We start from the raw sequence: 22719 nt of genomic DNA on the forward strand, positions 1-22719 counted from the left end.
ACTTCTCTGCAGGTCCTGCATGTCCAGTTCATCAAGCATCCAGGCAAGAACAGTTTCTTTCCCAAATGGCTAACAAACTTGATAAGAACCTCTTTGATGCCCATATTTCTTTTGAAGTAGCTTGGTGCTGCCAGGAGCAGATGTGTCTCACTGTCATGAAATGTTCTAATTTCTTAAAACACTTTAAATGCCATATTCTGAATGTCTTTGAAAGATTTGAAGAATCCATATCCATCTGAAATATATCTCTGTACGTCTAGAAAATCTAACTAACATGATTACAAGCTTAACTATTACAGATGACTATTTACCTATAATTATACATTACATTTTAAATGAGCTACACAAACACCTTAATCAAGAGCAGAAATATACATATAATAAAACTGACTTAAAACTTGTATCAATAGAGCAATATCCATACAAATACAAATTTCTATAGCACATCACTCTTTGAATGTAACGAAACATTTATAAACAAATGTTTATTTGGGAATATGGGCTTAGTTCTCTAGACTACTACCTGTTGATTGGTGGCACCGTTAATCAGGTTTTTCATGGTGTATCCTGTGTGTTATGTTCATCTCAGTCAGTAGTTAGGTGAAGTAATTTTTGGGGGGTGTTTACCACAACCTTTCAGGTGGTCTTGGTCCATCAAACCATATTAGTTTGGAGGCAATCCACAGTTTCTAATCCTCTGTGGAAACAAAAGAAGAGACTATTTTCTAAAGCAACATATCCTTAAACCCAAATTTTGAAGGTAAGAGACCTTTAGTGTATATGTGGTGGTTTAGCTTAGGATTTCCAAGAATCAAATGTCTCTCTGTAGTCATAAAATTCAATGATAACATAATAATATGCAAAATCCAGACTCTCTGTGTATATTCCATCTTTTTGTGGCTTATTCATTTTTACTTCTTTTAATCTATGTCTGTACTCTGTCTCTTTAAAGACTGTCTCCCTTTTTATAAACAATTTACTTTTTAAAATAACTCTCTATACACTTCCTTCTCTCTCCCAAGCCTACATACAATTATCCAACACTGTGACCAATCTAGAGGCCTTTTATGTCTGAATCTGTTCTATTGTATATCTGTAATTCTTTACTGTCCAGGAGTACTTCTTAAAATGCTAAGTGCTTCTTAAAAACCTAGGCTGCATCATTGATAGGAGAAATACAGCACTGTCTGCTTGCCTTACTGAGTCCAGAATGGCAGAGCTGCTTGCTACCTCTGAGAACCATGCACAATGCTCCATCTCTAGGCACACAGCTTGTCCATGCCCTGCATGTTACCACCAAGCAAGCCATAGCATATTGCTCACAGAACCCATACAAATGCTTAGTCTCCTGAAATAGCCAGAGGTCACACTGGCTGCATAGCCCAGAAAGCTGGCATTTCAAAACTCCGATGGCTTTTCTTTCTTCTACTACTGAATCAGGAAAACCTCTCTTAAGGAAGCTGCAGCATGCTGCTAAAAGCCCATTTGGGAGAAAAAATGTGGCTAAACTTTGTTTTTTAGTGTCTAGAATTTCTTTTCAAGCTTCTCAGGTTTTACGTGAATTTAGTCCACCACTTTGGCACCAATCTGTTGCAATGAGGCTGCTTGTTTCATTTCCAGCCCCTTATTCCCAAAATACCAGACAGTAATCTTGGAACTTTACCATCATTTTACTTTCACAGGGTTCCATAAGAAGACAATGTCACCTCTCCCAACAAAGTTTGTCCTCATGGTTAGGGACATTATTTAGGGGTTGATTATAATTGCTATAGGGTTGGTTGGAAATTATGTAGGATCAGGGATCTCTTTGAGGGAAAAAAAGGGGGAAACTGGATGGGATAATGGATTAGTGTGAGATTACTCTCACTAATAATAATAGTGAGTAAAAGAGTGAATACTTATATTATTCTTAGGCAATTTGCATTGGTATAGATTCTTCTATATTGATACAAGCTTAAATTGTATTGAATATGTTCCTATTTTCATCCACAATATTTGTATACCTAGGCAAAGTTATTTTGTCATATTGTATGCATGTATGCGTGCATGCATGCTTCTGCGTAAGACATTTTGTATATTGATACAACTTTATGATATATTTATCATATTGCATTATACATTTCTACCTCCGATCAAGATACTTATACATTGCTTATATTTTAAGATCATTGTCCTCATTTGTTGCACAGTTGTTTAAAGATTGTTTAATATTCTAATATAAAGTCTTAGTCTTTAAGTTATATAGGTATTAAGAATTATAGGTCAATAATCATCCATGTTTGTCATACTTATAGTTAGACTAATCAGATTATACATATAGGATAGGAAAATTGTTGAAATATTTATCACATGTTTCTTGATTGATATAATTTTTGCTGGCTGTAATTCTAATTTTTATACCTGATATTTGTTCTTATTGTATATAACTTTGTAATAGGTTTAAAACTTTCTTATTTAAACAAAAGGGGGAGGTGCTGTAGGAATTCTTACCACCAATCGCCTTTAAGTTACCTGCCCACTTGGGTGTGGCCTCTTATACTATATATACAATGTAAAGCATGTGTCCATCCTCTCTTCTGGCTGTGGGATTCAGTTGCAGTTACCAGTTCAAGCAGAGGACAGTGATCTGTGAGTCTACCCATAAATAAATAACATTTTATTATATTAAATTCTGTGCTAGTGTGGGATTTCTTTTTTAGTGTCCTTTAAGTTTTTCCTAAGGCAATACCTGGTTGCAAGAAAGACCATAAACTGACACCACCCAGGCACCAATCAGGAATAGACCATCCAAAGGAAATTCCTAACATTCCAACCATTGTAGATGGGATCACCTGCCAACAAAGACCCACTGTTTTTCACCAGGACATCCCTAGACAAATGTCAGCCTATCAGGTTTGAAACTATCACCCCAAACCCTGCTAATGTAACTTTTCTGGTTTTCCTTTTAAATAGTATTCTCCAGAAGGGTGGGATACCTCCCCCTGCTGCTGTGCTGGCAAGGTCACTGTCAACTTGTACTTGTAACGAACCTTGTGAAAGACCACACTGGAGGGGACAAGGGACTGCAGGGATGCCTGAGAGATTCCCTGCTGAGTGCTGGTAAGGATAAGGAAATTCTCCTAGAAGGAACTATATACCCTCCCAGCCATCTGTATTTCTGGAGTAGTTTTGTCTGTCTAGATGGAGACAGACATTTGGTAGCCTTTGTTTGTGTGTCTTCATTTTGTCTTACTTGTAACTTTGGCGATGGGGCAGACTGTGATGACTCCTCTGAGTTTGACTCTGTATCATTGGACTGAAGTCAGAGTTGGTTGAGATTAAGAAAGGGCCATGGAAGACGTTTCGCTACGCAGTGTGGCTGGTGCTTGATGTTGGCTGGCCTCTAGAGGGCACCTTTGATTTAAACATTATTTTTGAAGTTAAAGCTATTGTTTTTCAGGAAGGACCAGGATCCCATCCCGATCAACAACCATAAATTACTGTATGGCAAGATTTGGTCCAGGATCCCTTACCTTGGGTTAAGCCCTGTGAGTATGGATGGAAGCCAGCCTCCTGAGCCCTGGCTCTCTGAGAGTCAGAGCGCCAACCAAAACCTGTAGCTTCAAAGCCCTAGAGTTCTCCCAAAAACCAACCTTTGGCTCCTAAAATCTATCCCGAGATTGAGGAACCACATGAATGGCTGAGCCCTCCACCACCCCCTTACCTATGGCCTCAGATGCCTGATCCTGGTGCTAGCAGTGACAATGGGGGAGGGCCTGCAGTGAACACACGAAGTCGACATGCTCAGAGTCTTGCACAGGGTCCCAGAGGACCAGATTCAACAATGGCATTGCCACTGCGCATCTATGGGCTCCCAGTGGACCCACCCCACCTCCAAGCCCTCCAGTATTGGCCATTTTTCTCTGCTGATCTTTACAATTGGAAGACTAATCACCCTTCCTTTTTAGAGAACCCCACCAGCCTGACAGGATTGTTGGAGTCTTTGATGTTTTCCCACCAACCCAACTGGGATGACTGTGGGTAGCTTCTACGGGTCCTCTTCACTACTGAAGAGAAAGAGTGGATCCTGTTGGAGGCCTGGAAAAATGTTCCTGAAGCAAATGGGGCACCAACCAATCTTCCAAATGGAATAGATGCCAAGTTTCCCCTTAGCCGACCTAATTGGGACTTCAATACAGCAGCAGGTAGGGAGCAGCTGACCGCCTACCGATAGGCTCTCGTGGCAGGCCGCAAAATGCCCCACTAATTTGGCCAAGGCAAGAGAGGTTCTTCAGGGGTCCATTGTACCGCCATCTGTGTTTCTTGAAAGTTTAATGGAGGCTTACAGGCATTATACTCCATTTGAGGACAGTCAGTATCAGATATTAAGAAAAAGTTACAGTGGTTAGAAGGGTTGCAGGATTATACCTTGCAGGATTTGGTTAAGGAAGCAGAGAAAGTGTTTCATAAGCTAGAGACTGAGGAAGAGAAGTGAGAGAGAGATGTGGGAAGCAGAAGAGAGGACCAGGGGGATCATAGACAAGAGAGAAGTTTGACTAAAATTTTGGCTGCAGTGGTAGGAGAGAAAGGAAAGACAGGACCTAGACAGATAGGGAACCTGGGTAACAGAAGACCAAAGATGAGTGAAGACAGGCAGAGGTGCCCCTTGGACAAAGACCAATGTGCTTATTGCAAAGAAAAAGGATAATGGGCAAGAGAATGCCCAAAGAAGAAAGGAAGGGTCTCTAAGGTACTGGCCCTAGAAGAGTATGATTAAAGGGGATGCTGCTTAGACACCCTCCCAGAGCCTAGGGTAACCCTAACTGTGGAGAGGACCCCTATGAATTTTCTAGTGGACACAGGGGCTGAGCACTCTGTGCTGAAACAACCATTGGGGAAGCTAAGGAATACAAAGACTATACTAATTGGAGCAACTTGACCGAAAAAATATCCACGGACCACCTTACAAACTGTAGATTTGGAGAGAGGACAAGTGACTCATTCCTTCCTAATTATTCCTGAGTGCCCCACACCTTTATTAGGAAGGGACTTGTTAACAAAGTTGAAGGCCCAGATTAAGTTTACTCGAACCAGGCCAGAGGTGACTTGGGAGACTCCCACCTCCATTATATTGGCCCTGAGACTCAAAGAAGAGTATCAGCTACATGAGCTCTCAAGTCATGCAAGACCCCTGATACGAAGGAATGGTTAGTGACATTTCCTAAGGCTTGGGCGGAGACTGGGGGTATGGGAATGGCAATGAGAGTTCCAGCAGTAGTAGTGGGACTAAAGACTGATACCTCTCCCATAGGAGTACATCAGTACCCAGTGAGCTGAGAGGCTAGAGAAGGAATTAGACCTCATGTCCAGAGGCTTATACAACAAGTAATTTTGGTGACTTGCCAGTCTCTCTGGAACACTCCCTTTTTGCCTGTCAAAAAGTCTGGCACTAATGACTACAGACCAGTACAATACCTAAGGGAAGTTAATAAGAAGGTCCACGGCTTACACCCAACTGTCCCCAACCCATCCAAACTTTTCAGATCACTCCCATTAGACAAGAAATAGTACACTGTTCTAGATCTAAAAGATATTTTCTTTTGCCTGAGGTTACATCATTCCAACCAACCTATTTTTGTCTTTGAATGGAGAGACCTGGAAACTGGAGTGGTAGCTCAATTGACCTGGACAAGACTACCCCAAGTGTTCAAAAATTCTCCCACTCTTTTTGATGAGGCCCTCCACCAGGACCTGGACACCTTCGGAATGAGTAAAACCCACAGGTAACCTTGCTCCAGAAAGTTGATAATTTGCTTTTGGCAGAAACTACTGAACTTGAGTGCAGACAAGGAACTGAAAAATTACTAATGGATTTTGGTGAGTTGGGGTACCGAGCCTCAGCTAAAAAGGCTCAGCTGTGTCAGACGGGGGTTACTTATTTGGGATATGCCCTCCAAGATGGGTGGCTAATGGAAGCCAGGAAAAAGACTGTAACTCAGATCCCCACCCCAACTACACAAAGGCAAGTAAGAGAATTCTTGAGCACTGCTGGCTTCTGCAGGCTCTGGATACCCAGGTTGGCGACCCTAACTGCCCCATTGTACCCTCTAACCAAAGAAGGGGTGTTTGTGTGGACCTGGGATCACCAGAAAGCCTTTGAAGAAATTAAAAAGGCCCTACTGATGGCCCCAGGCTTAGCCTTGCCTGATCTAACCAAAACTTTTACTCTCTATGTGGATGAGAGAGGAGGGGTCACCAGAGGAGTTCTTATTTAGACTTTGGGACCTTGGAAGTAGCCAGTAGCTTACCTATCCAAAAGATTAGACTCTGTTGCCAGTGGATGGCCTTTTTGCCTGAAAGCTATTGCTGCCATAGCCCTGCTCATCAAAGATGCTGATAAGCTCACTCTGGGACAAAATACAACTGTAGTGGCACCCCATGCTCTAGAAAGCATTACCCAACAGCCCCCTGACTGATGGATGACCAAAGCTCATATGACACATTATCAAAGCCTTTTGTTGACTGAACGAGTGACCTTTGCTCCCCCTGCTGTCCTCAGTCCCGCCACTCTACTGCTCGAGACTGATGACTCCTCACCTACCCATCACTGCGCTGATAATCTGGCAGAAGAAGTTGGTACCCAAAATGATCTGAAGGATCAACCTTGGCTTGAGAGTCTGAGCTGGTATACGGAAGGCACCAGTTTCATAGTTGAAGGTAAGCGGATGGCGGGCGGGGTGGGGGAGGCATCAGTGGTGGACGGAAAGCAAGTAATCTGGGCCAGTAGCCTCCCTGAAGGGATGTTGGCCCAGAAAGCCAAACTTGTGGCTTAACCTCATGAAGGGACATTCTTCATGCTGAATCAAACATGACAGAATCATGCTTGCTTTGCTTAGCATCAGGATCTCCTTATTATGAAGGAATTGTAGTATCTAGGTGAAGGTGTAAGTCACAAAGAATCCCAAACCAGTTTTGGAATTATGGTTAATAGAATGGTTACTTATTTAAAGGGGATAAAACTTACAGATCACTGTCCCAGACAACAGCCCTCTGCATGATCAGGAAAGGAGTCTAGTAGCCGGAAGCCGAGCCAGAAGCAAGACAGGAGAGCTGCCGCTACTGATTAAGGAGAGGGAGACCATGCCTCATTGGGATGGTATCTCCGTGGCTATTGGCAGGAGGAGCAGAAGGAGCTCCCGCAGCACCTCCCCCTTTTGTTTAAGTAAGAAAGTTCTAAACCTACTACGAAATTTTATACAGTAAGAACAAATATCCTATTCTAACTAGCTTAAGTCTTGTATAATAAATAACTTGGCCAAGTCATGAGAGGAAAGTAACTACATTTATATAGTCTTCAACCCCATCAAAGTCTGAGAAGGGAAATAATGTTACCTGAGTAATTAGGAAGTACAATCAAACAACTTCCAAAACATGCAACAAGTCACAGAGACAACTGACTACCTGGGCAGTCACCCAAAGTCACATTTGCAGCGTTGAAGCAACCAACTTTGGCTAAGCCCTAACGTAACTGACACACCATTTTCAAAGGCAAGAAAATTTTCAAAACCCTATCTTGGCAGGGTATGACAATCCTGTTTAATCCATTTAAGGATACTCTGTATCTCTGTCAGTGGTTGATGTATGGGCATTTCTTTGCCCAAAGGCCAGTTCTGCCAAGAAGAAAGGCTCCAGGTGGAATGTCTTTGGTGCTCAACATTCTCTCGGGAATAGATCAGTGTTGCCAGGAGTGATTGTATCTCACTACCATGGAACTCTGAGTCAGATTAAAGGCCATTTTCTACAACTCTTTGAAGAGGTTGAAGATTATCTATACTGAATATGATCTCTATGTATCTAAAGAACCTGGTTAGTCTAATTATAAATATGACAAACAGATGACTATTGATCTATATATCTCAATACCTATCTAACTTAAAGACTAAGACAATAAACAACTGTGCAATAAATGAGGACAATGACCTCCAAATGTAAACAATGTACAAGTATACATTACAATATGGTAAATATATATATATATATATACATAAACAATATATAAGTATCTTAATCAGAGGTAGAAATGTACACTCCAATATGGTAAATAAATAAATAAATATCAATACTATATATATATATATATATCAATACATAAAAAGTGTTTTAAAGAGGGGTAGAAGCATACATGCACACAATAGTCAATATAATTTAACTTTGTATCAATATACAAGAATCGATACCAATATAATTGTCTAAAAACAATAACTCACAAGTACCAATCATTATCCCATCATCTAAGGCTTTTAACAATACCACCAGTCAGGAGGCTTGTGTTTGGGGGACTAATCATAGGCTGACTCTTACTGAGGTTACAGGTTTAAGGACATGTCTGGGAAATCCACCAGCTGTCTACAAACATTTATGTAATGAGACTCTTAAGAGCCCTAAGACTCCTGACACCAGGTACTTGGTTCTCAGTTTAGATAAATGGTGGGCTTGTAGTACAGGCCTGACACCTTGCTGGCGACATCAGTTTTTAATGACACCAAAGATTACCATGTGCTTGTACAACTGGTACCTAGGGTCTTTTATCAACCAGCTAACACACTTGAAGATGAGTTTGACAAGCACCCAACTCACTTTCACTGAGAACCTATTTCTCTGACACTAGCAGTAATCCTGGGTCTCGGGGAAGCTGCTGGTGTTGGGACAGGTACTGCTGCCCTAATATAGGCCCCTCAGTACTTTAATGAATTAAAAATAGCCATGGATAAAGATTTGAAGGCTCTAGAACAATCTATTTCCAAGCTCAAAGAGTCATTGACTTCCCTCTAAGAAGTGGTCTTACAGAATAGAAGGGGATTAGATTTGTTATTTTTAAAAGACTGGGGATTATGTGCTGCTTTCAGAGAAGAATGTTGTTTCTATATGGACCATTCAGGAGTAATTAAAGACTCCATGAGTAAACGTAGAGAAAGGTTAGACAAAAGACAAAGAGACAGAGAAGCACATCAGGGATGGTTTGAGAGCTGGTTTAATAGATCTCCTTGGATGACTACTCTGATATCTTCATTTATGGGACCATTCCTAATCTTGCTTCTGCTACTGATTATAGGCCCATGTATATTAAATAAACTAATTACCTTCATTAGAGAAAGATTAAGTGCTGCTCAGATTTTGATGTTACACCACCAATATAGTGCTTTACAAGGTCAAGAAATCTATGATTAGAACTAGGTACTAGAAAAAGTGGGGAGATGAAAGACCCGGATAAATCCAGACCCCTCTAGCAGGAAAAATAGAGCCAAAAATTTAGCAGGAAGAGAAGAGCCAAAAATCTAGATTAGCCAGCTCAGTGACTCTGTTCCAGGAATTAGCTGACCGTAAAGTTAGATTATAATCTTGAGAATAATCTTGAGAAACTGGGAGTTACTCCCTTGTGATTATCACTGGTATTTCCAGAATTTTTCAATGATCACTGGTATTTTCTGAATTTTCCAATGACACCCTCCCACCCCCTTTTGGGTTGTGGTTTCTTCCTTTAAATACCCCTTCTCCCAGCTACTCAGGGTTGAACTCCTCCCCTGCATGGGATTTGAGTTTCAGCCCCAGTGCTGGTGCAGCAAGGATGGCTTCTCATGAGCTCTTGGGGAGGTCATGTTACCCACAGACTTGAGTGAGAGTTTCCCCACACCTGGAGTCTTTCACTTGCCTTTGCATTTCAGTGAATCAGTCTCCCTGATGGTCTTTGGGGTTTCCACAGACAGGGCACAATACCTCATCAGGCTTTCCTCCCAAATACAGGCCTGCTGTCTGACTCATGACCCATTGTCTGAATCCCTTTTCATGCTGTAATGGTTTAGATAAAACAGTGCAGGTCTCATGGAGGGTAGCAATGGACCATGAGTGGCAGCTGAATCCCACCACCCCAGGCCTTTGTGGGTCCCAGGCAGGTGGGAGGCGATGGGAGAGAGACCACAGCCAGTTGGGGGGCAGGAGGAGCCATTGCGGATGAGAGACAGAGATGGATAGGCATGCCATGCAGAGTGAGTTTGAATATAGTTTATTCAGTAAAAGGGAAGGGAGAAACACACACACACACAGAGAAAAACGGAGAGAGAGAGAAAGAGAGAGAGAGAGAGAGAGAGAGAGAGAGAGAGAGAGAGAGAGAAACAGAGGGGGAGAGAGAAACAGAGAGAGAGAAACAGAGGGAGAGAGAAACAGAAAGGAAAAGAGAGAGAGGATTGGGGAGAGGATAAGAGGCCCCTGCTTCCTCTTCTGGAGAGAGATGGGGGCAGAGAGAGCACAGGCTGGAAGCAAAAAGAAGATCCACTTGCCTTGGTGGAAGAGGGGGAGTAGGTGGGGTTTGTCTCTTAAAGGGACAGGACAGACAATTGCAGCATACCTTTCATTTACTAGGAGTAATGACTAAGTCCAAAGCACACTATTCTCTCTCTCTCTCTCTCTCTCTCTCTCTCTCTCTCTTCTTCTTCTTCTTCTTCTTCTTCTTCTTCTTCTTCTTCTTTTTCTCTTTCTCTCCCTCTCTCTCCCCTACTCTCCTTTTCTCTCTCATTCATTTTTATCAATAGAGTTAAAAGACCCCTGGAGTTGGGAGATGCTCACTCAAGTCTCAGGATAACATGACCCCCCAAGTACTCACGAGAGACCGTCCTTGTTGTAATCACACAAGGTTTATTGACAGGAACCAATGTGCTGGGGCAAAGACTCATATCACACACAGGGGTAGAGGAGTTCGACCCCGAGTAGCTGGGAGAAGGGGTATTTAAGGGAAGAAACCACAACCCAAAGGGGGTAGGAAGGGCATCATTGGAAGATTCTGAAAAATACCAGTGATAATCACAAGGGGGTAACTCTGCTTTTCTCAAGATTGTTCTCAAGATTATAATCTAATTTTGTGGTCAGCCAGTTCCTGGAACAAAGACACTGAACCGGCTAACCTAGATTTTTGGCTCTACTCTTCCTGAAGGGTGTCTGGATTTATGTTGGTCTTTCAGAGTTAGTAGCCATGGATGTTTGTTAAAGCAATTCATTTTGTCATATGTCTTCCAAGATTCCAAAGAATGAAACCATATTACAACATAACATTCTTGGGTTTATGATCCTTCTTGGTTACTTCTCTAATCCCACACATGGGGAAAAATAAGAAACAATACCTCCTTGGAGGGTGTGTGCCTTTTTCCCCATCTCTTTGTTTTTAAGTTTGAATCTTTGCTTTTATGATTGCATTAGGAAATAAGTCCTCTTCTACAGACTAGTAACAGCAGAGCCAGCTGATGTGGACCATCATGTTCGGACTGCCTGTGTGAATGTTTGCATGACCTTGTCTGCTGTTCAGACATGACACTCATCATGGTGTGCACAGGATACTTCACGCAGTAAAAATCAAGAAAGTATGGCACTCTGTGCTTGACCAATTAAAACGAAAATCTCTGTAACAAATTTAAATCTCTTCAGCTCTCCTCCTTATGTCTCTCAGAAACAGCACACTGTCAGAGAGCTATACATTACATTTTATTTTGACACTGTTTTTTCCTCTTATACAGAACTTTGTAAATATGCCAGCTAACCAGCCTGTATTCCTCAGACACCAAAGCCGGAGACTTCCTCTCCTATCCGATATTCCCATCCTAATTCTGGAATCTGTATACCAATGCATTTGAAAGCTCAACAATACATTAGGAAGGATTCAAGTCTGTGTTTGACTCCTTCTGTCTCTCAAGACTGATCATAGACTGTGACACTGTATCTGTGGAAAGTTAATAGATGCAAATTCACATTTCATGTGGTGTACCATAGCTTAATTTTGGTGCCAAAATTGCTTTCCCTAAGCAATGTGATTTCAGTAAGATATAAAAAGCAAGCACAGACTTGCATTTGGAATTTCAATGGACATAACAATGTGTGGTAAACTGTGAGTTAACTGTGAAACCACACCAGCAATCTTCAATGAATGCACTTCTAGTGTTAAAAAAAAAGCATTTAAAAAAAAAAAAACAACAAACAGAAAGCAAGTGCTTTATCAGTGACAGCCAAAAGCCCTCGACTTAGTTTGATTTTCAAGCTGAGTTTAAAAAATGTTAGGCAACCAAACACTGCCTTACAAGAGCATTTTTCTTTCTGAAATGGTTGTCAGATACTGAATTCCCAGAGCTTTTTGCAGCTCAGTTTATGACACAAGTACTCAGTACCCAAATTGGTTAATTGTGCCCATTATTATTCACCAAATAGAATTAGGCTCTCATACACAAACAAGAAAACACCACAGAGTGTCCTCTCCACTTTCTCCTTCCCTGGGAATGGCAGCATTGTGATTTTAATAAGTGGGAATTAGAATAATCCTTCATTTCCCCCATTGCCACCAACACAAAGGTTTTCTTTTCCAAAGGTCACAGCTAAAAGAACAATTTTGGCTCCATCTCTAGCACCAAGGGATACACTTGAGTGGCTTTTAACAGAGCAGCTTGACTGGGCCAGAATGCATGAGTGTCCTAGCCTATTAAGGTATTCAGACCCACCCAGCCATGAAGGAAATGCTAGCTGCTTTGTTATTATATTAAAAAGACACCCAAGGTTTGTTTCTTTGAACTTTTCTCCTTTCTATACTTGATAATTACATCTGTAAATTATTCGGTTGCTTAAATGAGCAAAAGTCAATATAAGCACAAACATCATGCCTTATTGTTATTTGAATTTTAATACTGATTCAAAAATTATATAATTGGATTGATCTTTATCTTTTTTTTTTTTTTTTTTTTTATTCTTTTTTAATTAAAATTTCCACCTGCTCCCCGTTTCCCATTTCCCTCCCCTCCTCCCAAATATTGCCCCCTCCCCCCACTCCCCTCCCCCTATCCCCACTCCTCTTCTCCTCCCCCCACACCATTCCCCCTCCCTCTCGATACTGAAGAGCAGTCCAAATTCTCTGCCCTGCGGGAAGACGAAGGTCTTCTATCTACGTCCAGGAAGGTGAGCTTCTAAACAGGCTAAGCTCCCACAAAGCCAGTTCATGTATTAGGATTGAAACCTAGTGCCATTGTCCTTGGCTTCTCATCAGTCTTCATTGACCGCCATGCTCAGAGAGTCCGGAATCAACCCATGCTTATTCAGTCCCAGACCAGCTGGCCTTGGTGGGCTCCTAATAAATCAGTTCCACTGTCACAGTGGGTGGGTGCATCCCTCGTGGTCCTGATTTTTTGCTCTTGTTCTCCCTCCTTCTGCTCCTCATTTGGACCTTAAGAGCTCAGACCGTTGCTCCAAATTGAGAATCTGTCTCTACCTCGATCCATCGCCAGATGAAGGTTCTAAGGTGATATGCAAGAAATTCATCAGTATAGGATAGGGTCATTTCAGGTTCCCTCTCCTTAGTTGCCCAAGGTACCAGCTGGGGACATATTCCTGGACACCTGCGAACCCCTCTAGAGTCAAGTCTCTTGCCAGCCCTAAGATGGCTCCCTTAGATAGGATATATACTTCGCTGCTCCCGTATCCATCCTTCCTATATCCCAACCATCCCAATCCCCCGAGCTCCTCCCATCCTCCCCTTCTCATATTTCTCATCCCATTTCCCCTTTGCCCCGTGCCACCTCACCCGCAAGTTCCCAGTTTTTGCCCTGCAATCTTGTCTACTTCCCCCTCTCCATGCGGATGACTATATGATTTTCTTTGGGTTCACTTTCTTATTTAACTTCTATAGGATCACACATTATATGCTTAATGTCTTTTATTTATGGCTAGAAACCGATTATGAGTGAGTACATCCCATGTTCCTCTTTTTGGGTCTGGGATACCTCACTCAGGATAGTGTTTTCTATTTCCATCCATTTGCACGCAAAATTCGAGAAGTCATTGTTTTTTACTGCTGAGTAGTACTCTAATATGTATATATTCCACACTTTCTTTATCCATTCCTCCATTGAAGGGCATCTAGGTTGTTTCCAGGTTTTGGCTATTACAAACAATGCTGCTATGAACATAGTTGAACAGATACTTTTGTCATTTGATGTGGCATCTCTTGGGTATATTCCCAATAGTGGTATTACTGGATCTTGGGGTAGGTTGATCCCAAATTTCCTGAGAAATCGCCACACTGATTTCCAAAGTGGTTGCACAAGTTTGCATTCCCACCAGCAATGAATGAGTGTGCCTCGTTCTCCACAACCTCTCCAGCAAAGGCTATCATTGGTGTTCTTGATTTTAGCCATTCTGACAGGTGTAAGATGGTATCTCAAAGTTGTTTTAATTTGCATTTCCCTTATCGCTAAGGAGGTTGAGCATGACCTTAGGTGTCTTTTGGCCATTTGAATTTCTTCTGTTGAGAATTCTCTGTTCAGATCAGTGCCCCATTTTTTTATTGGGTTCATTAGCATTTTAAAGTTTAGTTTCTTGAGTTCTTTATATATTTTGGTGATCAGACCTTTGTCTGTTGCAGGGTTGGTGAAGATCTTCTCCCAGTCAGTGGGTTGCCTTTTTGTCTTAGTGACAGTGTCCTTTGCTTTACAGAAGCTACTCAGTTTCAGGAGGTCCCATTTATTCAATGTTGCCCTTAATGTCTGTGCTGCTGGGGATAAACGTAGGAAGTGATCTCCTGTACCCATATGTTGTAGAGTACTTCCAACTTTTTCTTCTATCAGGTTCAGTGTGTTCAGACTAATATTGAGGTCTTTAATCCATTTGGACTTGAGTTTTGTGCATGGTGATAGATATGGATCTATTTTCATTCTTCTACACGTTGACAACCAGTTCTGCCAGCACCATTTGTTGAAGATGCTCTCTTTTTTCCATTGAATACTTTTAGCTCCTTTATCAAAAATTAGGTGTTCATAAGTTTGTGGGTTGAAATCAGGGTCTTCTACTCGGTTCCATTGATCAACTTCTCTGTTTTTATACCAATACCAAGCTGTTTTCAATACTGAGGCTCTGTAATAGAGTTTGAGGTCAGGGATGGTAATGCCTCCAGACGATCCTTTATTATATAAGATTGTTTTGGCTATCCTGGGTTTTTTGTTTCTCCATATAAAGTTGATTATTGTCCTCTCAAGATCTGTGAAGAATTTTGATGGGATTTTAATGGGGATTGCATTGAATCTATAAATTGCCCTTGGTAGAATTGCCATTTTTACTATGTTGATCCTCCCTATCCAAGAGCAAGGGAGATCCTTCCATTTTCTGGTATCCTCCTCAATTTCTTTCTTCATTGACTTAAAGTTCTTGTCAAATAGATCCTTTACTTCCTTGGTTAGGGTTACCCCAAGATATTTTATGCTATTTGTGGCTATCGTGAAGGGTGATGCTTCTCTGATTTCCATCTCTGCTTCCTTATCCTTTGTGTATAGGAGGGCAACTGATTTTTTGGAATTGATCTTGTATCCTGCAACGCTACTAAAGGTGTTTATCAGCTGAAGGAGTTCTTTGCTGGAGTTTTTGGGGTCGCTTATGTACACTATCATATCGTCTGCAAATAATGAAAGTTTAACTTCTTCCTTTCCGATTTGAATCCCTTTGATCCCCTTATGTTGTCTTATTGCTATTGCTAGAATTTCAAGCACTATATTAAAGAGGTATGGAGAGAGTGGACAACCTTGTCGTGTTCCTGATTTTAGTGGAATAGCTTTGAGTTTCTCTCCATTTAATTTGATGTTAGCTGACGGCTTGCTATAAATTGCTTTTATTATATTTAGGAACGACCCTTGTATTCCTAATCTCTCTAAGACCTTTATCATAAAGGGATGTTGAATTTTGTCGAATGCTTTTTCCGCATCTAATGAAATGATCATATGGTTTTTTTCTTTCAGATTATTTATATGATGGATTACATTGATAGATTTTCGTATGTTGAACCAGCCCTGCATCTCTGGGATGAAGCCTACTTGATCATAATGGATAATTTTTCTAATGTGTTCTTGGATTCGGTTTGCCAGTATTTTATTGAGTATTTTTGCGTCGATGTTCATGAGTGAGATTGGCCTGTAGTTCTCTTTCTTGGTTGTGTCTTTGTGTGGTTTTGGTATCAGAGTAACTTCAGCTTCATAAAAGGAATTTGGCAATGACTTCTCTGTTTCAATATTGTGAAATACATTAAGGAGTATAGGTATTAGGTCTTCTTGGAAGTTCTGGTAGAATTCTGCATTAAAGCCGTCTGGACCTGGGCTTTTTTTGGTGGGAAGGTTTTTTATAACAACTTCTAATTCTTCGCGACTAACAGGTCTATTTAGATTGTTCACCTGGTCCTGGTTTAACTTTGGTATATGGTACTTATCTAAAAAAGTGTCCATTTCTTTTACATTTTCCAATTTTGTGGCATACAGGTTTTTGTAGTAAGATCTAATGATTCTCTGAATTTCGTCTGTGTCTGTGGTTATGTCTCCCTTTTCGTTTCTGATTTTGTTAATTTGCGTATTCTCTCTCCGCCGTTTGATTAGTTTGGATAGGGGTTTATCAATCTTATTGATTTTCTCCAAGAACCAGCTTTTTGTTTCATTGATTCTTTGGATTGTTTTCTGTGTTTCTATTTTGTTGATTTCAGCCCTCAATTTGATTATTTCCAGTCTTCTACTTCTCCTAGGTGAGTCTGCTTCTTTTCTTTCTAAAGCTTTAAGGTGGGCTATTAGGTCTCCAATGTGTGCTTTCTCCGTTTTCTTTATGTGGGCACTTAATGCTATGAACTTTCCTCTTAGCACTGCTTTCATAGTGTCCCATAGGTTTGAGTATGTTGAGTCTTCGTTTTCATTGAATTCAAGAAAGACTTTAATTTCTTTCTTTATTTCTTCCTTGATCCAGGTGTGGTTCAGTAGTTGACTGTCCAATTTCCATGAGTTCATAGGCTTTCTGGGGATAGCATTGTTGTTGAATTCTAACTTTAATCCATGGTGATCTGATAAGACACAGGTGGTTACCGATATTTTTTTGTAACTGTGTAAGTTTGCTTTGTTGCCGAGTATGTGGTCTATTTTCGAGAAGGTTCCATGAGCTGCAGAGAAGAAGGTATATTCTTTCTTATTTGAGTGGAATGTTCTATAGATGTCTGTTAAGTCCATTTGATTCATTACCTCCCTTAATCCTCTTATTTCTCTGTTAGGTTTCTGTCTGATTGACCTGTCCATTGGTGAGAGAGGAGTGTTGAAATCTCCTACTATTAGTGTGTGTGGTTTGATGACTGCCTTGAGTTTTAGTAACGTTTCTTTTACATAAGTGGGTGCTTTTATATTAGGGGCATAGATATTCAGGATTGAGACTTCATCCTGGTGAATTGTTCCTGTTATGAGTAAAAAATGTCCATCTCCATCTCTTTTGATTGATTTTAGTTTGAAGTCAACTTTCTTAGAAATTAGTATGGCCACACCTGCTTGTTTCTTAGGTCCATTTGCTTGATAAACCTTTTCCCAGCCCTTTACTTTGAGTAGATGTCTGTCTTTGTGGTTGAGGTGTGTTTCTTGTAAGCAACAGAATGTTGGATCCTGTTTTCGTATCCAATCTCTTAGCCTGTGCCTCTTTATAGGTGAGTTGAGTCCATTGATATTAAGTGATATTAATGACCAGTGGTTGTTAACTCCGGTCATTTTTCCTTTCTTTCTTTCTTTCCTTCTTTTTGTAGTAGAGTTTGTGTGTTTCCCTTCTTCAAGTTGTGCTGGTGAAGGGTCATTAGATGTCTGAGTTATTGTGGGCATTGTTGGACTCCTTGGTTTGTGATTTTCCTTCAATTACTTTCTGAAGGGCTGGATTTGTGGCTACGTATTGTTTAAATTTGTTTTTATCCTGGAAAATTTTGTTTTCTCCATTTATAGTGAATGAAAGCTTGGCTGGGTATAGTAGTCTGGGCTTGCATCCATGGTCTCGTAGTTTCTGCAGTATATCTATCCAGGACCTTCTGGCTTTCATGGTTTCCATAGAGAAATCAGGTGTAAGTCTGATAGGTTTACCTTTATAGGTAACTTGACCTTTTTCCTTTGCAGCTCTTAATATTCTTTCTTTATTCTGTATGTTTTGTGTTTTGATTATTATATGACGAGGAGATGTTTTTTTTTGATCCAGTCGATTTGGTGTTCTGTATGCTTCTTGGACCTTCAAAGGAATATCTTTCTTAAGGTTGGGAAAGTTTTCTTCTATAATTTTATTAAATATATTTTCTGGACCATTGAGCTGTACTTCTTCTCCTTCTTCTATCCCTATTATTCTTAGGTTTGGTCTTTTTATTGTGTCCCAGATTTCCTGAATGTTTTGTGATGAGAATTTGTTGGTTATGCTGTTTTCTTTGATGAGAGTGTTTATTTTCTCTATGGTATCTTCAGTGTCTGAGATTCTTTCTTCTATCTCTTGTAATCTGTTGGTGGTACTTGTCTCTGTAGTTCCTGTTCGTTTATTCAAATTTTCCATCTCCATCCTTCCCTCGGTTTGTGTTTTCTTTATTACTTCCACTTCATTCTTCAAGTCTTGAACCGTTTCCCTTACCTGTTTGATTACTTTTTCTTGTTTCTCTTGGTTTTCTTGGGTATCTTTGAGAGATTTATTCATTTCCTCTACCTTTTTGTTTGTAATCTCTAATTGGTTGTGGCAGTTTTTCACCTCCTGTTTAAGGTCCTCTATTATTTTCATAAAATTCACTTTTGAGTCGAATTCTTCTAATTCTTCTGGATTAGGGTGTACACTTCTCATTTCGGGATTCCTGGATCCTGGTGATGTCACGTTGCCTTTCAAGTTGTTGGGGGAATTCTTGCATTGGCGCCTGCCCATCTTTTCCTTCAAATGGAGCCAGGAGAGGCCTGATGTCTTGGACCAGTCTTTGCTGTGACTAACTCTCTAGGTGTATCTCCTCAGTGTAGGGGCAGGAACCGTTCCCTTCCAGATGAACTCCTCAACACCAAAACATGGATGCGTGGTATTCCAATGACCCGCGTAAAGAAGGCCGAATGCAAGGGGTCGGGCGGGGTCGAGTAGAACACAGGCGACACTGCAGTACAAGCTGGAGGTGCCTGCACTCCCTTTCGGGGGTTGCTGAGGCCTGCCCGCTAGGCAGGCACTCACTGCTCTGGTTGGGTAGCCTTAGTGTAGGGGCGTTTGTGCTCTCTACCGGGACCGTCCGCCCCAGGATAGTACACACTCACCCGTCCCGATGAAACTTCTCGGCACCTACACAGGAACTCCTGGATGCCACAATGAGCCCGGGACCAAGGGAAATAGGGGGCAGGGAGAGCAGGTCCAGGAGATCACAAGCAGAGACTGCAACCCCAGCAGCAGGGGCCCGCTTCCCCTGGTGGGGACCTTGAGGCCTGCCCTCTAGTCAGGCACTCACTGGTCTGGGCTGGTAGCCTTAGTGAAAGGGCAGGAAACTGTTCCACAGCTAAGGACCTTGCAGACAAGGCAGGCTTGGGGGTGGGGGTGGGGGCGGGTGTGTAGGAGAGAAAGCCCTGCAGCAGGAGCTGGGGGAGGGGCGTTTGTGCTCTCTACCGGGACCGTCCGCCCCAGGATAGCACACACTCACCCGTCCTGATGAAACTACTCGGCACCTACACAGGAACTCCTGGATGCCCCAATGAGCCAGGGACAAAGGGAAGTAGGGCGCAGGCAGAGCAGGTCCAGGAGATCACAGCAGAGACTGCAGCCCCAGCAGCGGGGGCCCGCTTTCCCTGGCGGGGACCTTGAGGCCTGCCCTCTAGTCAGGCCCTCACTGCTCTGGGTTGGTAGCCTTAGTGAAAGGGCAGGAAACTGTTCCACAGCTAAGGACCTTGCAGACAAGGCAGGCTTGGGGGTGGGGGTGGGGGGCGGGTGTGTAGGAAAGAAAGCCTTGCAGCAGGAGCTGGGGGAGGGGGGCGTTTGTGCTCTCTACCGGGACAGTGCGCCCCAGGATAGCACACACTCACCCATCCAGATGGGACTTCTCAGCACCTATGCAGGGATTCCTGGTGGCCCCAATGAGCCCGGGACCAAGGGAAATAGGGGGCAGGGAGAGCAGGTCCAGGAGATCACAAGCAGAGACTGCAACCCCAGCAGCAGGGGCCCGCTTCCCCTGGTGGGGACCTTGAGGCCTGCCCTCTAGTCAGGCACTCACTGGTCTGGGCTGGTAGCCTTAGTGAAAGGGCAGGAAACTGTTCCACAGCTAAGGACCTTGCAGACAAGGCAGGCTTGGGGGTGGGGGTGGGGGCGGGTGTGTAGGAGAGAAAGCCCTGCAGCAGGAGCTGGGGGAGGGGCGTTTGTGCTCTCTACCGGGACCGTCCGCCCCAGGATAGCACACACTCACCCGTCCTGATGAAACTTCTCGGCACCTACACAGGAACTCCTGGATGCCCCAATGAGCCAGGGACAAAGGGAAGTAGGGCGCAGGCAGAGCAGGTCCAGGAGATCACAGCAGAGACTGCAGCCCCAGCAGCGGGGGCCCGCTTTCCCTGGCGGGGACCTTGAGGCCTGCCCTCTAGTCAGGCCCTCACTGCTCTGGGTTGGTAGCCTTAGTGAAAGGGCAGGAAACTGTTCCACAGCTAAGGACCTTGCAGACAAGGCAGGCTTGGGGGTGGGGGTGGGGGGCGGGTGTGTAGGAAAGAAAGCCTTGCAGCAGGAGCTGGGGGGCGGGGGGGGCGTTTGTGCTCTCTACCGGGACAGTGCGCCCCAGGATAGCACACACTCACCCATCCAGCTGGGACTTCTCAGCACCTATGCAGGGATTCCTGGTGGCCCCAATGAGCCCGGGACCAAGGGAAATAGGGGGCAGGGAGAGCAGGTCCAGGAGATCACAAGCAGAGACTGCAACCCCAGCAGCAGGGGCCTGCTTCCCCTGGTGGGGACCTTGAGGCCTGCCCTCTAGTCAGGCACTCACTGGTCTGGGCTGGTAGCCTTAGTGAAAGGGCAGGAAACTGTTCCACAGCTAAGGACCTTGCAGACAAGGCAGGCTTGGGGGTGGGGGTGGGGGCGGGTGTGTAGGAGAGAAAGCCCTGCAGCAGGAGCTGGGGGAGGGGCGTTTGTGCTCTCTACCGGGACCGTCCGCCCCAGGATAGCACACACTCACCCGTCCTGATGAAACTACTCGGCACCTACACAGGAACTCCTGGATGCCCCAATGAGCCAGGGACAAAGGGAAGTAGGGCGCAGGCAGAGCAGGTCCAGGAGATCACAGCAGAGACTGCAGCCCCAGCAGCGGGGGCCCGCTTTCCCTGGCGGGGACCTTGAGGCCTGCCCTCTAGTCAGGCCCTCACTGCTCTGGGTTGGTAGCCTTAGTGAAAGGGCAGGAAACTGTTCCACAGCTAAGGACCTTGCAGACAAGGCAGGCTTGGGGGTGGGGGTGGGGGGCGGGTGTGTAGGAAAGAAAGCCTTGCAGCAGGAGCTGGGGGAGGGGGGCGTTTGTGCTCTCTACCGGGACAGTGCGCCCCAGGATAGCACACACTCACCCATCCAGATGGGACTTCTCAGCACCTATGCAGGGATTCCTGGTGGCCCCAATGAGCCCGGGACCAAGGGAAATAGGGGGCAGGGAGAGCAGGTCCAGGAGATCACAAGCAGAGACTGCAACCCCAGCAGCAGGGGCCCGCTTCCCCTGGTGGGGACCTTGAGGCCTGCCCTCTAGTCCTTGATCTTTATCTTTACTGTGAGCAACTCCTCTGTTTTAGAGACACAGAAATGGAGACTTAGAGATAGAAAATGATCTGGTCATTGTCAAGCGGCAAAGACTCTGCAGGTTTACCAAGACCTACCCTTACCCACATGTCCTTAATAGCCCTGTGCCTGTTTTGAAGCTGTGAATTCTGAGAGCTATCTCTGCCCCTCCCTCTTAAAAAAGGCATCTCTTTCTACCCTTTGTTACAGGAGGTCATGAACTTCCCTTGCTTCACATCCATAGAATTCATTGTTACCTTCCCACAATTTTCAATATATGAAATATAAAATTAAATAAGGACATTTCCTTAGGAAGAATATTTTAAATCAAGTTCTTGTCTATGTTTGTACCTCAATTATATTACCTTGGTATTGAACTAAAGTTATCCCCAAACAAAGCAAAACCCAGCCATATTAAGAATTCTACAATCTCAGTTGACTGATGAGAGAGCACTATTTGCTTGCTTGGTGTGTGTCTGTGTGTGTGTGTATGCGTGTGTGTGTGTGTGTTTTAAGAAAGGACTTCACCATATAGGCCAGGTTGGCCTCTAAACCACAGAGCTCTGCCTGCCTCTGCCTCCCATGTGAAGGATTAGAGTCATGCACTATTATTTCCAGTTTTCTTAAAACATGAGTATAAAGAATTAGAGTGCTGCAGATACATAGTTGAATGATCTTGAGCTGTCTCAGCTCCTTTAATTGTAGCATTCATTGTCCACCTCTGTGTCTGACCTAACACTTTGTGACAACCAAGTAAAACCAGACCACTGGCTTATTTCAGCAGAAATCTAAGCACACCAGCCGATGGCTTTGAAATCTACTGTAGAAATTGTCCCAGTGTGCTGTATTCTGCCTGCCTAATGTTCCTAGCAACGCAATGTATTTAAAACTACTTTGTTGGTTCCTTTTTGGTTCTGTAAATATGAAACTTCATATAACCTATTTCTCATGGAAGCTTGTTGTTTCGGGGAACTTGGACCCTGTGTTCTCAGGCTCTTGTTACTCAAATTTATTCAAGAATAAACTATGTCTTTCTCTCTTATAGGAAAGGGAGTCTTTTTGAATAGGCAATACACAATAAGTAGACAGAAGACTGGAAGAAGATACATGAAAGACAAACATAGATGCACATATTAAAATGCAGAAAAT

General features: G+C 43.2%; 1 pseudogene; it reads left to right on the top strand.

The window, feature by feature from the left end:
- Positions 1 to 3715: 3715 nt before the first annotated feature.
- LOC130865172 (uncharacterized) lies at positions 3716 to 5191 on the top strand (annotated as a pseudogene).
- The last annotated feature ends 17528 nt before the right edge of the window (positions 5192 to 22719 follow it).

The sequence above is a fragment of the Chionomys nivalis genome, chromosome 23 (genome assembly GCF_950005125.1).
Source record: "Chionomys nivalis chromosome 23, mChiNiv1.1, whole genome shotgun sequence".
Taxonomy (NCBI): domain Eukaryota; kingdom Metazoa; phylum Chordata; class Mammalia; order Rodentia; family Cricetidae; genus Chionomys; species Chionomys nivalis.